Source organism: Panthera leo, chromosome B1 (genome assembly GCF_018350215.1).
Source record: "Panthera leo isolate Ple1 chromosome B1, P.leo_Ple1_pat1.1, whole genome shotgun sequence".
NCBI lineage: Eukaryota > Metazoa > Chordata > Mammalia > Carnivora > Felidae > Panthera > Panthera leo.
Window position 1 is genome coordinate 50035769 of NC_056682.1, and position 15773 is coordinate 50051541.

The window sequence follows — 15773 nt, forward strand, 5'->3', positions numbered from 1 at the left end:
CCATGAGACTAAACCCCCCTTCTCCTGGATATTAACATTTTGGGAGAAACAGGTAACCAGCAGGGATCTTCTAGGAGAGCATTTTGCTGAAATCTATAAGATAAATTTCCTGGCATAATAACACAGTCTCATTAGTATAATCTGTCACACTGCATGCGTTTTATATTTCTCTAACATCTACAACTCAAAGTATAATTCCCTTGTGAAAGAAATAAATGCTTACCAACTTCTTAGGCAGCCAGTCTTTTAATCTTTTGTACCATTTCTACATTTGAACTCATTTAACGGAATCAGATGCCTTAGTTAAATCCATTAATGCAACATAGAAATCACATTGCCGTTTTCTGCATTTCTGTTGCACTGCAGTGTAGGATAGTTTTCAGATTTCAGGCTCTGGAGTCAGACTCCTTGGGTCCAAATCCTGGCACCACCACTTACCAGGTGTGTGATTTACACAAGTTACATATAACCTCCCTGGGCTTCAGTTTTCTCAACTGTGAAGTGGGACTCATAATGGAACTGAACCATATAGGGTTGTTAAAAGGACTAAATGAGACTATACATTCCACACACAGAAACATATTCACCCTAGCTTAAATAAGTAAGGTCTTCTTTTCTTTCTTTTTTTCAGTAGTAAGGCAACATGAGCAATCTCATGGATACCCAGTGACAGCTGGGATATATGAGACTTGAGCTGGAGAGTGAGCAGCCTCTGAAGCTTTCCCCTCCATTTCTCACAGGTTTGTTTGCTTCCTTCTGTGTGTTGGCTCTGTTTTCTGCAGACCAGCGTTCTTGGCTTATTGCTGTGCGTATGTCCAGGAATTATTTTTTGCCCAGTTCCATACAGTTTATTAGATGAAGCACTCTTATCACCTGACTCAGCTTCACGTGTTCTGCTCCCAAGTTTCCAGATGAGCAGGAAGTCCAGTCAGCTGGGGCTGAAGGGGATGAGGCCATGTGATAAGAATGGTGGCGATATGCAAAGGCTGATAGTGGCTTACGGTCTCTAAGAAGGTGGTGTAATGGTGCAGGTATGTGCAGTAATTGGCAACTCTAGGATATTTATAGTGACAATGTTCAAGGGTGCTTAAAGGCTCGTTTTGCCCATGAATTACTTTTTTTAAGTTTATTCATTTATCTTGAGGTGGGGGAGGGCAGAGAGAGAGGAGAGAGAGAATCCCAAGCAAACTCCATGCTGTCAGCGCAGAGCCCGACACGAGGTTTAAACTCACAACTGTGAGATCATGACCTGAGCTGAAATTAAGAGTCAGATGCTTAACCAACTGAGCCCCCCAGGTGCCCCCATGAATTACTTATTTGAAAAATCTTTTTATTAAGGGATAATACACATATAGCGAAGGATACTAACATAAGTGTACAACTTGATGAATTTTTACAAACTGATAACCTGTGTAAGCAGCATGCAGCTCACAAAATAGCGCATGACCAGTACCCATGCAGCTCCTTTTGTTCTCCTCTGGTCACTGCTACTTTTTTTTTTTTTTTTTTTAAAGTTTATGTATTTATTTTGAGAGAGAGAGAGGGATAGAGAGAATCCCAAGTAGGCTCTGCGCTGTTAGTACAGAGCCCAACACAGAGCTCGATCTCATGAACTGTGAGATCATGACTTGAGCCGAAATTGAGAGTCGTCTGACACTTAATCGACTGAGCCACCCAGGCACTCCTGCTCTTGTCATTGCTCTTGACAGGTATATTACTTTTGCCTGGTTTTATACTTTTTGTAAATGGAATCATATCCTATGTACCTTTTTGTGTCTGGCTTCTTTTGCTTAGCATTGTTTGTGAGATTCATCAGTATTGTTGTATGTATTTGTAGAGCATTCTCATTGCTGTAAAGTAGTCATTTGGGTGAATACACTATACTTTGTTGATCTAGTCTATTACTGATGGACTTTAGGTAGTTTTCTGTTTCTGTCTATTCCTCACGGTGCTGTTGTGAGCTTGTTTTGTAGAATATGCACACATTACTACTGATTACTTTTTTTTAATGTTTATTTATTTTTGAGAGAGAGAGAGAGAGATAGAGAGCACGCGCATGAGTGGGGGAAGGGCAGAGAGAGAGGGAGACACAGAATCCGAAGCAGGATCCAGGCTCTGAGCTGTCCCCACAGAGCCCGACGCGGGGCTTGAACTCGTAAACCATGAGATTGTGACTGGAGTCGAAGTCGGATGTTCAACCAACTGAGCCACCCGGGGGGCCCCACTGCTGAGTACTTTCACCACCACAGGCTCATACAGGGTGTGCTGAATTATTTTCCATCACACGCAATTGAATTGGTAGTCTCTTATGGGTGAATATTGTTATGCACTTTATCTGGTGATTTCTTATCTTTTTATGTTGTGTATTTCATGGTATGAGGGTAGGGTTAGGTTGTAAACATTTTGCATATATGAAAAAACCCAGAATATATTTTGAGAGGGTGCTCAAGTATTTGTTGATGGAATGAATGAACAAATGAACAATGGTGTATGCCGTTTCCTTTTCTCGGAACAAGCCCTATTTATATGAGAGGCTCTAATTGCTGTATTTAGACAAGGCTGACCTGCTGCTTAGCCAAAGCTGATTGATCGAGGGGTTGACACAGGAGACAAGCCAGGACAATCATGTCTCTTTTCTGGGAATTTAAAATTTGGAACAGAAAGAGAGAGACTGGGTACTGCAGAGTCCCTATGACTGTGCTCTAGAGAGAAGACCCATAGGTTCCTGGAGCAGATAAAGATCTGCATATATGATTGTTAAAGAACAATGCAAAACTATTTTGATTAAGTTCCAAAATACAAAGTAGAGACAATAAATGTAGGTGAAGGCTTCGAGTCTTAGAAATTGATTTAGTGTGAGAGTAAAGAGAGAAGTCAAGATGGTGCCAGGTTTGAGTTTCTGAGTTAGGAAAAATAATGGTAACACCATTATCAATATTATCAAAAGGACATTTGAGGGGAGCAAAGGGGGAAGCAGTAAAGATGAGTTCAGTGTGGGATATACTAAGTTTAAAGTCCTGGTGAGGTGTGACTGGGTGGCTCAGTCAGTTAAGTGTCTGATTCTTGATTCTGGCTCTAGAATTGATTCATGATCTCACAGTTTGTGACAGCATGGAGCCTGCTTGGGATTCACTCTCTTTCTCTCTCTCTCTCTCTGCCTCTCCCCTGCTCTCTCTCACTCTCTCTCTCGCTTTCTGTCTCACACACACACACAATAAAATCCTACTTGGGATTCTCTCTCTGCCCCTCCCCTGCTCACTCGCTCATGCGTGCTCTCTCTCTCAATAATAAATAAATAAATAAATAAGTAAATAAATAAATAAATAAATAAATAAATAAATAGACATTAAAAAAATAATAAAGTCCTGGTGAGACAATCTGATTGTTCTGGTGAAGAATACTGGCTTTGGAGTTCAGAGGACTTGGAGTTCCATTTGTACTTCACACCTCACTCTGTGATCTTGGGCACTTTATTTAGCCTCTTAATGTCTCAGTTCTCCGTCTATACACTGATATCTCCCTGTAAGGATTAAAATGAGACAATGCCTATAAAGGGTTTAGCTTATTGCTTGGCAATTAAGTATTTATAAAACATGTATTAAGAGTATGATGATGATGTGATGGTGTCTGGAGTACAGCTGGAAGACAGGGACTGGAGCGCCATAGGGAGGGATCTGCTTAAAGGTGCAGATGATGCAAGGGAGCTGACTGAAATTGGCAACAGAGTGTGGAGAAGAAGAAGAAGAAAGTAGCCCGTCATATCTTTTCAGAGAACACCTCTTAGGAGTCAGGAGAAGGAACAGGAACCAGAGGAAGAGACTGAGCTAGAACTGTTTGAGAGAAGGAGATACGAGAGAGGACAGGCTCAAAAGAGCCAAAGGAAGAGGATGGTCGGCATTAGGGGCTCCAGTAAAGTCAACGATACATCATATTTTGGTTGGGTATCCCTTTTTCGTCTTAAAGCCTGCCTATCCTAAGAATAGGCACCACCAGGTGGTGAAACAATGTGTTAAATTCACTCAAAAGTGTAAGAAGTTATTTAGGCTGAGTCCTCAGGTAGCAGCTATTTGCAGGTCCTCTCTTGTCAGCGTGGAGATGAACCAATACCTGGTAATTCTTACCATAGCTTCTGGGCCTGTGTCTCCTCCCACACTGCCAGACTTCTGCCTGCTGCCACACACCTCTGGAGGAGAGCCAGGAAGATGAACTGTTTAAAAAAAGAGAAAGAGAAAAGAAAAAAGCCAACTTCAGATTTTTCAGGATATTCGGGCAACAGTTTTCCTCATTTTCACTTCCTGGAATGGTTCTCATTTTTAAAAATTTGATTCCCCCTCTATGACTTTCCTGAACACATTGATAAAAGAAAATTTTTTTTGTACATATGTAATGGTGGTGAGGCTCTGGATATTTGTTCATAGTGAAATTATTACAATAAAGTAATAAAGGTAAGGAAAACAGTGAGGTATGAGAAGAAAGGGAAATAGGGGTGAGTAAGGAGGTGTCAAGAAAGAAGAAAAAGGAGGATCAGAAAGAGGAGGGGCTGATGGGTGTGGAGAGATGAAGAGTATGTTCTGGAAAACAGTTTGCTAGGTTTTTTTTAAAGTTTTGTTTTGCAGATGGAATCCTGAGCTCAAACTGTCCCCTGTGGGAAACTAATCAATCTTCAATGGTTTCTCAGCCTCCTAGCTAGAGCGTGGGCCTGGGCTCCAGCAGGAAGGGTGTTTGGATGGGTTACATGGCAGCTGTGGACCTGTCTCAGGGGGTGCAGTTCCTCTGAACTACCAGACCACCCACGCACAGGGATGGGAGCCGGCCCCTGGCCCTCCTCAGCTTCTCCAGGTTCTGGTGTGTTTTTGGTTTCCTGCTTAGGAAACCCTGGAATAGAAGCCCTGCCTTTTGGGGATTAAAAACATGCTAAAAAAAAAAAAATGTTGAAGCAAATTTAATCTCAGATTTTACTGCACTTATAGATTTTAGATGGTTTAAACTCATTCTTGAGTTAACAATAATGATCAGGTGTGTCTTTGAAGATTGGTAGAGTTCCTTCGCCCACCCCCATTGTTCCAGTTACCCTAAAAATCTTGTCCTGACTTTGCAGGTGTTGGAGTGTCTCTTAGGATTGTAGAATATGTGCATTTTCAGATTCACAGGGATTGGCTCTTAAGTGTTTCAAACGGTATTTCTTTTCCCTCCTAGTTTTGGTTGATCTTGCCACACGACTGGATTAAGCTATTGTTTTTGCAAAGCCCCGGGCTTTTTGTTTTTTCCCCGAAGCATGCATGCCGCCTGGCCTTTTCTTTGTTGTTAAATATTAAAAGTGTTTCAAAACTCCAGTCCATTGTTGGAGCCGGTCAGCTCATTTAGGAGGGCCTTTTCTACGGGTCTGGGTTTATTTTTGGATTGAATTTCACTGGGCCCGCTCGAAGCAGCTGAGGCTGTCGTAGTCGCAACCTGTTCCAGAACTGTCGGGGGCATTCTCTCCGCACTCCATAGGTAGGTTTCTCTAAAGGACGAGGAGCATTTGTAGGGCGCTGGTTTGAAGGCTCAGGGGACCTGCCGGGTCTTTTCTTCCCGCTCGCCCGGCTGGCCGCCCTCGCACTCGCTTTCCCACAATCCCCGGCTCTGTCGCCGCCGCCACAGTTCCTGGACCCTGGCGAACCCGGCGGCTGAGCCCGAGGCCTCGGCGGCCCTTCGGGCGCTGCCCGGAAAGTCGCCCCCGCCCCTCGCCCCTCGGCTCGTGAGAGCCCGGGTTCGGCCATTTCCGGCCCGGCGCACTTCGGCAAGTTCCGCAGACGCTTGTCGGAAATGGCTGCCCACCGGCAGGGGGAGCGGAGGATCCGGCGCGGCCTGGAAGGCGGGCGGGAGGCGGCGAGAGCGGCTCTTGGGCACCCGAGTTTCGCACAGGCGGCGGAGGCTCGTCCCTGAGCTGGAAGCCGGTCGGACTCCTGGCGACGGCGGCGGCTGGGGCCCCGAGCAGGGAAGCGGCGACCAGGAAGCGGCTCGTGGTAGGGATCCTGGGGCTGGCCCTGAGCGCTGGGCACCGGGCAGGCGGGAGGGACCGGGTCCGGCAGTGCTGGGGCCGCGGGAGCCCTGGGGAGACTGCTGCTCTGCGCGGCGGGGGCGTGCAGCTTCGGAGTAGGCCTTCCCAGACGTCTCGAGGAACTGGGGAGAGGACCTCCAGGGCCTTAGCCACCAGCAAGGAGGGGTTAGCCGGGTTCCGGGGGTTCTAACACGCCCCTCCCTCTCCCCGGCGCCCCTTGTAGCCTCAGTTTGGGGCTGCGCTCCCACCTCCACCTCTTCTTCTGGAAGCTCGGCTTCAGCTGTGCAGCGTCTTCTGTTCCCTAAGCCCTCCATCCTCCTGCCCCCTGTGTTTGTCCAGCTGCTTGTGTAAGAGCATCTTCTGTCGACGAAGGGGCAGCCCATGTCTGCCTCCCTCCCATGTTCCCGGTGCACACACTCCCACATCTGCTTTGCGCTGCGTTCAGACACAGTCGCCCGCAGCTGTTTCTCCTTTGGCTCTTTTCACGGGGTTCACCTCCTTTGATCATAAGCCCTCAGTCAGAATAGCCACTTCCTGTCCGAGGGTTCAGGTGCCGCTGTTCTCTGCATTTGGGGCTCTTGTGCCCAGGCCCAGCTGTGTAGCGATGGGCCTAGCGCTGCTTGGGCAAAAGGGCTGCAGGGTGCCTGTCTGCACTACTGAAATCTTAGCCCAGTGACCCGACCCGTGCGCTGCAGGGGACAGTACGAATCGCGAACCTTTTGAAGATCAGGCAGGGCTGCCAGATAGAATGTTTATCTCTTCTCCACATTGAGCCAGTGGTTCAGTTCCTTTTTAGGTATCTGTAGTTCTCAAAAGACTTGAATTTGGTAGATGTGAACTTCTTTTCTTTCCTTTTAAAAAATTCCAAGGGCTTCATCAAATCCTCTTGGTTCAACTCCCATGGAGGAGGAGGGGGAGGAGGCAATGCAGAACAACGTGTGTCCTCCCCCCGCCCCATATGTGATTTACTTAAGAGGTGTCTTTGGCAGTTCTTCCCCTCACTTTGTCCAATTTTTCCTCTAATTTAGGTAGCTTCACTTTTTAAGGCTGGGCTCTCCATATTTTCTTTTGTTTTAAAAAGATCTTTGTGTGTTGTGGTCATGGAGACTATCTGAATTTTTCCCTGTTTTGCTTAGTGGTTAGTCTTGCACTCTGTCCAGTTATTATACGATATATCCAGAGTGCCTGGGATAGTAACCTGTGGGGTCTTGACAGTCTTGAGTGAATCTAAGCATTCTCCACAACTTATTTAGCAAGGAGGCTTTTCAATATTTCCTGATGAAAGAAAGGCTGTCTTCTAAAACTCTTATTTGGTGAGTTAAAAATACCTTATCCTGTGGGAATTTCCTGATCTTCTGGGGGAGCCTGAGGAGTCCTAAGTACTCATAAGTATGTGGGATGCTAGCTTAAATACTTTCTAGAAGAGAATTAGAATTGTGAATCTTCGGAATACTCGAAATTTTTATTCAATACCCAAAGAGAATGGTCAGTGCTCTCAGTGGGCGTAGCTACTAACCAAATATTGAAAAGAATGTGTCTTCATTTCTTCATATTTCTCTCCATTTTCTAGGGAAAAAACTGGCATTAAATGTTTGGTGGGTAGTTGGAATCTCTTAATGATGAGGCCTCAGAGTTGTAACCTATGAGTAAAAAGACAAGTTAGAAATGGGTCAGGGGTTGGGCCTGAGAAGTGGATTTGTATGATACTGTGGAAGGTTCAAAGGATGGTTGAATGCTATCAGAAGAATGTGGTGGTAAGATAAGGACGTGCCCTTTCCCTCACGACACTAGGCTTGCTGTTGTGTGGAAAGTCATTGACGGGTGGTGTGGAGTGAGGTGGTGGCAGGGGTGTGTGTGTGTGTGTGTGTGTGTGTGTGTGTGTGTGTGTGTGTGTGTGTGGTCCCTACCTGAGGTGAGACTGGTAAGTAGTCCTGGGAGGAGGATTGGAAATATTGCTGAAGTAGAAATAGAGTCAGGTATTAGAAAAATGAAGATCCCTCTAGATCTACTGTTGGTAGAGATTTGAGTGTCTTTGCATGTAGTAACTTAAGAGTGAGTCAAGGAATATGAATCTTTCGTAAAGTCCTAACACTGTGCACTTATTTCTGCTGGATATTAAGTTTATATCAGAAAACTTATTTTAGCATATTTCCATTTTATTTTTATTCCCTCATAGTTTTTGGTAACTCTTTTGAAGACGTATGATAGGATAAGAGGAAAGAAAAGATTTTTCATGTATTTGTATGTTCCATGAAAATAGTGGGGCTCAGACACATGGGAGTCTGAGAACTTAAGAGGGACAGAGGTAGATTCACCTAGAAGCACCATTTTTTCCTGCCTGAACCAGTCCCACCTCCTGTACACTGGGAATTTTTCACCTCTCTTTGCTGATGTTACTAGGTGGAAGAGAGGCAGGATTAAAAATTTTGTAATCTTGAGTATGTAAGAGGAATATGGAGTCTCCATTTAGCAGCATATTTGCCTCCCCTACACCTAGGCCATAATGTTTAGTGTAGGATTTTGCACCAGAATGACCCAGTAACATTCCAGGGATGGAACCATAGGAAGATGAACTACGTCTCAGTATTCAGCCACCTGTGTGGTTTGTAACCTGAGAGTACCTTTACAGAAAAGTAGGTAAACTTTTTCAGGGATGGAACCATAGGAAGATGAACTATGTCTCAGTATTCAGTCACCTGTGTGGTTTGTAACCTGAGAGTACCTTTACAGAAAAGTAGGTAAACTTTTTCTGTAAAGGGCCAAATAATAACTATTTTAGGCTTTGCAGCATTTCAGCTATGCTGCTGTAGGGTGAAAGCAGCATATATGTGATACATATTACAATAAATAAATACAGTAGTATATACATACAATCCATAATTGAATGAGCAAGGCTGTGTTCCACTGTAACTTTATTTACAAAACAGGCAGCTGGCTGTAGTTTACCAGTGCCTGCCTTAGTGGATCAGCCCCTCACACACATGTCATTACCTTTTGTATATTCCTCTGCTTGTGCACAATACCTTTTAGACTGGTCGGTGATATTAATGATTAACATCCTGGATGTTTGCTTTGGTGACAGTTTACTCTGTTATCCTATCTTCTTATATTGTTGTCAGTTTAACCTTGTTTTCCACCTTCCTTTGAAACATTTTTTGCAGCAAATGTTTGATCTGTGGGAGGAATAAAAAATGAATTAGGTTGGGAATATACGCCTAGCTTGTATAATAAAAGAAATACATAAATACCTTATGATGGTAGGTTGTAATATGTCTTAAATGACTGTAGTTCTTTGGCATCATATAGTACTCTTTTTTTTTTTTGGTCACATGGGTTTTGATCTTTACAGTAACTTTGAGAGATAGGAGACTAAATGTTAACAATATTCCTTCTTTTGAGGGGGAAGGAAGGTCAGAAAGAAAAGTGAGATGTGGGGAGGTTTAGTTATTTGACCAAGTTTAGTGGTAGTAAGTGCAGAATTCTTGAACTGGCCAGTAATACTTACAGAGCTGTCTCCATTTGAATATTTACAATGACATGAACCTCCCTGGGCAGCTCATTTGAATTTGTAGATGGAGTTTTCTTTTTCCTAATTGAGCTGCGGTTGGCCTCTGTAATTGTCACCTTTCAGGGCAGTATGAAACAAATCTATACCTCTTCTCTGTGACAGTTCTTCAGATGTTGGAAGGTAGTCATCATGTTTCCCCAGGACACGAGTTGCAAACTGGTGTGCAGGGGTCAAATAAGGCCTGCACACATAATCATTTGGCTGCCCAGTTTATGCAAAAACTTAAATTGGGAGCCGACTTTTAGAAATGGGGATATTTCACATAAAAATTTCTATCTGGCATTTCTTGAGAAAAAAACTTAGAGGATTCAGTGATACAGAGCTCACAATTTCTGATGGTAGTAATCTCCCTTAGATGCTAAATATACTCTCCATTTTGCTAAAGTGTCTACCTGCTGGCTTCACTAGTTTACTTCACTTTGAGGGCTTTTGTAGTCCTTGAGATTGCTGTCCTTTTCTTAAGGTTTTCTGTTCCACAGTCTAAATAAACATTCCCATTTCCTTCAAATGTTTCTTATTTGACAGTTTCAGATCTCCTCATCAGCTTCTTAGTCCTCTGCCTTTCATTTACTTTTTACTGTCCCTCTTAAAGTGTACTCAGCACAGCTTATGGTATTCAACATTCACTGTCGCCTTACAGGGTGGAGAGTAACCTTTACTCCTTCCTACTTCAACACTAGGTTAAGAAAAAAAAAGAAAGAGAACAGCAGAAAAACAAAGTTTAAACTTTGGGTTTTTTGCCCTAAGGGTTTTTTGTGTGTGTATGTGAGTGTGCATGGTGCAGTTAAATCAGATCATTTCCATGTAGTTTCGGCATCTAAGTGCTGAACTTCCCTTTATCTCTATTAAATTTTATCTGCTTTGATAGTCCAGATTGATAAAATCTTTTTGTATCCTGAATTTTTTTCCAGCCTTGACTTACTCTTCCCAGCATGACTTGTTTATTGTTGAAATAGAGCTGTAAAATATAAAAGCACTGTGGCTTAGGAAATAGTTGATGAGGACCCTGTTACAAATGGAAAATTAAGGGGGGCCTCAAAGAAAGCATTGTGTTGAAAATCTTGGAGGTGAAACAAAAGGTCTTGGGAAGAGCCTAGCTGTCCTAAGTTGACCTGTTGGTACTATTCTACCCCCACAATAAAATATATATGTATGTGCTTTCAGTGTGCAAGGTGGTTGTAAGTCAGTGGGGATCCAAGAATCTAAAAGGATCTTTGAGGTCATCTACTTCAGTCCTTTAATTTAGGAGTTTAAAAAGGATAAGGAGCATATGAGTCCAGAAGGACAAGAAATTGTGAAGTTAGAGGACCTGATGAATCAGATGGTAATGAGAGAGGGACAGCAAAACTGGAGTCTCAGGTTGAATTCACCCATGAAGGTTGCAGTCAGATGCCTGAGTCATAAAGCTGATTTATGTGTGACTTAGCACACTTTTACTTCAGTTTTCTGTGCCATTCATAGCGTAAAATAAAAATCATGTTTTCCTGAGTCACGGAAACCTTAGAGAAATTAGTTTGCACTCTAGGTACTTGTACATCAAGTTGACTGTTCCAGGAAGATACTTTAGCAAAATCCATCTGAAGACCTTATTTTTAAAAATGTGTTTTTCCACTTCCCTCCCTCCTGTATAGTGGAATCTCTATTTTTCCACTGAATATTTTCCAATTTTATTTAAAATGATTGAAAAGCTTATTGACAGCTTGATAGTCATTTTAGTGACATGGATTTTATCATACTTTATACTTAACCATGCTTCTAATTTTGGAAATTTAATTAAAATTTTTGTTTTTATTTTTGCTATTAAAAAGAATGCTGTGGTTATTACATCCTTATAAAACAAATCTTCGTTCACATGGAATACATTCCTAGAAAGTGAAATTGCTGGACATTTTAAAGACTTTTGTTACAAATGGCAAATTACCTTTCCATTAACCTTCCTACTAACTTAAGCAAGAGTACCTGCCTCACAGCGTAGCTGCCCATGTGGTGCAGAGCCGCACAGTACCTTATTAGTGGTATACTTTGTAATGTTTTAGTGTGAACATTCTTGAGGTTAAATCTTTTTTCTCATCCCTGAATCTTACCTAATAATAATTTCTGGAAGTGGAATTGTAGGGTCAGAGTGTAGGCACAGTTTCAGGGCTCTTATTACTTAGTGCTGAATTGTGCTCCAGAGGTGTGCCAGTTTTCACTTCCAGCGGCAGAATGTGGGGATGTTACCCTTAATCCAGGCTAGCACCGTATGTTAAAATTTTACAATTCTTTGCTGATACACATGTGGAAAATGTCCCTGTATCTTGATTATATGTCAATTTCTATGATTGTCAGGGTAATCAATCATCTAAAACTGTTTATCATTTGGGCCCTTCTTATATACTGGCATACCTCAGACATATGGCAGACCACTGCAGTAAAGTAAGTAACACAATAAAGCATGCCAAATGATTTTTTTTCCCTCTGTGCATATAAAAGTTATGTTTATGCTGCAGTGTAGTCAATTAAGTGCACAGTAACATTATGTCTAAAAAATGTACATACCTTAATTAAAAAATATTGCCAAAATATGCTATCATCTGAGTTTTTGGCAAGTCACGATCTTTCTTCTGGTGGAGGGTGTTGCCTCAATGCTAATGGCTGCTGATCGATCTGGGTGGTGGTGTTGGAGGTTGGGGTGGCTGTGGCTGTTTCTTCGAAGAAGACAACAGTGAAGTCTGCCCCATCAATTGACCCTCGAACAATTTCTCTGTAGTGTATGAAGCTGTTTGATAGCATTTTATACACAGTAGAACTTCTTTCGAAACTGGAGTCAGTTCCCTCAAACCCTGCCACTGCGTTGTTGTTCTAACCCCTTTGTTGTCATTTCTACAGCTTTCCCAGCATCTTCACTGGGAGTAGATTCCATCTCAAGAAACCACTTTCTTTGCTCATCTGTAAGAAGCAATTGCTCATCTGTTCGTTATCATGAGATTGCAGCAAGTCAGTCGTAACTTCAGTTGTTAGGCTCCACTTCTTTTTTTTTTTTTTTTTTTTTGAGAGACAGAGAGGGAGGGATAGAGAATCTCAAGCCAGCTCCACACCTGGCACAGAGCCTGACATGGGACTCGATCCCACAGACCCTGGGATCATGACCTGAGCCGAAATCAAGAGTCAGATGCTCAACTGACTGAGCCACTCAGACGCCCCAAGAATCACCTTTTAAATCTGTAGATTCCAGGGCTTATGCCAGACCCTGTGAACCAGAATCGTGGGGCCAGAGCCCAGCCTCTTTCAGGTTCCACTCCTTGTCCTTGTTCTCTTGCTGTTTCCACCACATGTGCAGTTACTTCCTCTGCTGAAGTCCTGAACCCCTCAAAGTCATCCATGAAAGTTACAATCAGATTTCTCCAAAATTCTGTTCATGTTGGTATTTTGACCTCTTCCCATGAATCACAAATATTCTTAATGGTATCTGGAATGGTGATTCCTTTTCAGAAGGTTTTTAATTTACTTTGCCTAGATCCATCAGAAGAATCCCTGTCTGTGGGAGCTGTAAGCCTTACAACATATATTTCTTTTTTCTTTTATTTTTTTTAGTTTTCTTACTTAGCACACACAAGTGGGGGAAAGGCAGAGAGAAGGGGAGACAGAATCCCAAGCAGGCTCTGTGCCATCAGTGCAGAGCCTGATGCGAGGCTCGAACCCACAAACCGTGAGATCATGACCTGAGCCGAGATCAAGAGTCAGACACTTAACTGACTGTCACAGGTGCCCCACAACATGTATTTTTTAAATAATATGACGTGGAAGTTGAAGTGCTTCCTTGATCTATGAGCTACTGAATGGATGTTGTGTTAGCGGGCATGAAAACAACATAAATCTTATTGTTCATCTCTATCAAACTGTTGGTCATGAGTGACCAGGTGCACTGTAAGTGAGCAATAATATTTTGAAAGAAATCTTTTTTTTTCTGAGCAGTAGGTCTCAACACAGGCTTAGAATATTCAGTAAACCGTGTTGTAAACAGATGTGCTGTCATCCAGGGTTTGTTCCATTTATAGAGCACAGGCAGAGTAAATTTATCATAATTAAGGACCCTAGAATTTTCACAGTGATAAATGAGCATTGGCTTCAACTTAGCTGCATTAGCCCCTAACAGGAGAGTCTATCCTTTAAAAAGCTTTGAAGCCAGGCATTGTCTTCTCCTCTCTAGCTATGGAAGTCCTTGATGGCATCTTCTTTCAATAGAAAGCTGTTTCATCTATATTAAAAATTAGTTTAGCTTAGCCACCTTCATTAATTATCTTAGATCATCTGGATAACTTGCTGCAGCTTCTACAGCAGCACTTGCTGCTTTACCTTGCACTTTGATGTTACAGAGATGGCTTATTTCCTGAAACCTCTTGAACCAACCTCTGCTAGTTTCAGGCTTTTCTTCTGCAGCTTCCTTATCTCTCAGCCTTCACAGAATTGAAAACCTTTAGGGCCTTGCCCTGGATTAGGCTTTGGTTTAACAGAATGTTATGCTGGTTTGATCTTTTGTCCACACCACTTGCTTCATATTAGCAACAAGGCTATTTTGCTTTCTTACCGTTTGTGTGAACATTTTTAATTTCCTTCAAGAATTTTTCCTTTGCATTCACAACTTGGCTGTTTGGCATGAGAGCCCTAGGTTTTGGCCTTGTGGCTTTCAACATGCCTTCCTTACTAAGCTTAATCATTCCCAGCTTTTGATTTAAAGTGAGAGACATGTGACTCTTCCTATAACTTGAACACTTACAGGCCATTGTCTGGTTACTAATTGGCCTCATTTCCATATTGTTGTGTGTCAGGGAATAGGGACACCTGAGGAGAGGGAGAGATACAGGGGAATAGCATAGGTGGTGCAGTCAGAACACACACACACAACAGTTATCTATTAAGTTTGCTATCTTAGATGGGCACGGTTGGTGGGGCCCCGAAGTAATTACAATAGTAACATCAAAGATCACTGATTACAGATCACCCTAACAAATAAAATAATGATGAAAAAGATTGAAATATTGTGAGAATTACCAAAATATGACATAGAGACACGAAGTAAGCAACTGTTGGAAAAATGGCAGATAAACTTGCTTGACTCAGGTTGCCACAGGCTTTGAACTTATAAAGAACACAGTATTGTGAAGTGCAATTAAATGAAGCAAAATAAAATGAGGTATGCATGTAATTTCCTGTTTATTTACCTTGACCACTCAAGTTGTATTGCCTTTACTTCTATTAATGTCATATTGCAAATATTTTCCCCAGTCTTTTCATTGAATCTCAACTTTTAAAAAAGTAAATATATAGAATCTTTTGAGACTTATGTAGTCAAATCTGTTGAACTTTTACAGATAATGTTCTTCTTTGAATTCCTGTAGTAGTGGCTGTACTCACCTTGAGATGATATTCCATGTATTCCTTTTGTTCTTTTTATGGTTTCATTTATTACAATTACCTCTTGAATCCATCTGGGACTTATTTTTAGATTTGGTTTGTCACACAGGAATTTGAATTTATTTTTTTCCAGAAAAGTGAATTGTCACATTATTTTTTGAAAAATCTAGCGTGGTGTACTTTAAAGTGAGGGCAGCAAGGTAATATTTTTCTTTATAAAACTAATACATGCTTTTTGTAAAAATGAATGATGACAAAAATGAGTGTTAAGTAAGCAAATAGTAGACATGTGAGTAGCATGGTATAGAACAGATAGACCTGGATTTGTATCTGGGCTCCTCCACTTATTTGCTGTATGGCCTTGAACAAGATACCTAACATCAGTGATTCATACTCCTTTATCAGTAAAGAAGAAATAATACCTACCCACAGATGGTGGACATGAGGATGGAATGAGATAATATGTGTAAAGTGTGTTATCTAGAGTACATTGTAAATATAAATAAATACAGTTACAACAAGTGAAAAGCCTCCTCTACCTTCCATGTCTTCCAAAGGTGTAGTCTGTAGAATTCTTACTTGAATAAGGTGTATTGTTGTTGGCCTTCCTTAGTTGTGTCTAATTACATTGATTCAGATGTCATCAATCTGAATGGGAGTTGTCATTAATTCTTTGTTAGTCCAGTGGTTTTGAGTTAGAGTTATGTGTCCTGTGTTAAAATCACCTGGGAGTTTTGTCAAACCACAGGATCCTTGGCCCACACTTTGGAG

At 42.0% G+C, this 15773-nt stretch overlaps 1 protein-coding gene and 1 long non-coding RNA gene across 2 annotated transcripts in view; one reads left to right on the forward strand and one right to left on the reverse strand.

The window, feature by feature from the left end:
* Window positions 1–3390: 3390 nt before the first annotated feature.
* LOC122216917 lies at window positions 3391–5273 on the reverse strand. The gene is made up of 3 exons (XR_006201189.1): window positions 5072–5273; window positions 4122–4207; window positions 3391–3520 (listed from the first exon to the last, which is right to left on the reverse strand). It is a non-coding gene; the product is annotated as an uncharacterized LOC122216917 (long non-coding RNA).
* A 374-nt stretch (window positions 5274–5647) lies between these two features.
* EXTL3 (exostosin like glycosyltransferase 3) overlaps window positions 5648–15773 on the forward strand; it is a 74113-nt gene continuing 63987 nt past the window's right edge. The window contains exon 1 of the mRNA XM_042934958.1: window positions 5648–6005. The gene's annotated coding sequence lies outside the window, so the exon portion shown is untranslated. The remainder of the gene's footprint in view (window positions 6006–15773) is intronic.